Below are 1,806 nucleotides of genomic sequence, written 5' to 3'. Positions count from 1 at the left end.
AGTTCTGTATGCACAGGTGAATAAATCTTTAAAAAAAAAAAAAAAAAAGATTAATGGAGGAGATAAAGCATTCTGGGGAAAGCAATGAAAACAGAGTAGATGAAATGGAAGAAGAAATCAGCACACTCAAAGACACAGAACTAACAAGAATCAAAACAGAAAAAGAGGAGAAGTAAAAAGAAAATGGAATATAAAAACACTCCGAGAGCTATCTGATACCATGAGAAAAGGAAATATCAAGTATATAGGTGTCCCAAATGGTGAGGAGAAAGGCCAAGGAATCGAGACAATATTCACAGAGATAATTGAAGAGAACTTCCCAACTATGAGGAAGGAAATGGAAATAGAAATACAGGAAGTGAGAAGAAACCAAACTACCATGATGAAAGGATAAATAAAGCAAGACAAATAATAGTAAAGCTCTCAAGAATCTAAGACAAGGAAAAAATAATGAGATTGACAAGAAGGAAGAAAAATAACCTATAAAGGAAAACCAATCTGGCTTACATCAGGCTTCTCCAAAGAAACACTACTGGCAAGAAGAAAGTGAAGGGATATATTCAACAAACTCCAAGATATCAAAAAGCCAACCAACAATTCTTTATTCTGAGAAGCTCTTCTTCCTCTACAAAGAAATAAGGACATTCTGAGACAAACAAAAACTCTACAATTTTGTCACAACAAAACCCCAACTCCAAAAAATACTATAAGACCTCCTTAAGCCAAAGCCAACAGAGGGATGAACAAGAACAAATCAAACAAGGAATAAAAGCACAAAAAGACAAACAAAATGGCAAATATAGGTGCCAATGTATTAAAATTAAGTATCAATGTAAATGGAACTCATCAATAAAAAGATACAGAGTTGCACATTAGATTAAAAAACAGAGCCCCAGAGTAAAGACACCAAGATCACCGCGTCCAAGCCTGCATAGGAATTGAGGACTGAAAACGGACTATAGACTCACTTACTACAAGTTTTAACCCAAAGGAAAACACCCCGGACTCACTAGAAGGTAGATAACTGAGAGGGAATCGGGGATTGGGGAGTTCCCAGAAGGGAACTCCTGGGAAGACCCGGGCCCCTGGAAGTTCCGCGGGCTGCAGGAGCCGCTTTGCCCCACGCTAAACCCTGGAGGTAAAGCTGGACAGCTCAGCTCAGTGAGTGGAGCCCAGGCTGCAGAAAGACTGCAAATCTGATCCTCAATACCTGGGTGAGAGAAAAACTGCTGAAACTTCAGACCCGATCCGGAGCACCTGGGCTCCAGAGCACCTGGCCTCCACGCAAAGCCGCTGGTCAGCTCCACCAGCTCAGGAACCGGCAAGATAGCGGCAGAATAAAGACACCGAGGCGACTACATCCAAACTCGCACGTGATTATACAAAAACGGACTATAGACTTTCATGCTACGAGTTTCAACCCAAATGAGAACACCCTGGACTCACTAGAAGGAAAATAACCGAGGGAGAACCTGTGATAGGGGAGTCCCCATAAGGAAAGCCGCACAGGCAGGAACTGATCCGGGAACGCCAGCAGCTCCCAACTCCCTGGGCTCTTTTAAAAATCTAGGCGGCTCTGCAGAAGGCAGGAAGCTAGCTGCAGAGGGAAAATGGCCTGAGGCGGCAGCTGCAGCTGCTTGGCAGCCTTTTGTCCCAGCCCTGCTACAACCCTGCAGATAAACTGAGACAATTCAGCTAGGGAGGGGAAACCAAATCATGGAAAAGGCTGCAGCTCAGAACCAGAGACCTGAGGATAGCCACAGACCTGTTGCTGACCTTTGCCCCAGCAGCCCCTACAAAGCCCTG

At 43.9% G+C, this 1,806-nt stretch overlaps 1 protein-coding gene across 3 annotated transcripts in view; it reads right to left on the bottom strand.

The window, feature by feature from the left end:
* Positions 1-1,806, bottom strand: part of PCNXL2 (pecanex-like 2 (Drosophila)) — a 272,672-nt gene that overhangs the window by 196,651 nt on the left and 74,215 nt on the right. The window lies entirely within an intron of this gene.

The sequence above is a fragment of the Condylura cristata genome, unplaced genomic scaffold (genome assembly GCF_000260355.1).
Source record: "Condylura cristata isolate star-nosed mole 26May11 unplaced genomic scaffold, ConCri1.0 scaffold00030, whole genome shotgun sequence".
NCBI lineage: Eukaryota > Metazoa > Chordata > Mammalia > Eulipotyphla > Talpidae > Condylura > Condylura cristata.
This window is presented reverse-complemented; position numbering and strand designations above follow the sequence as displayed.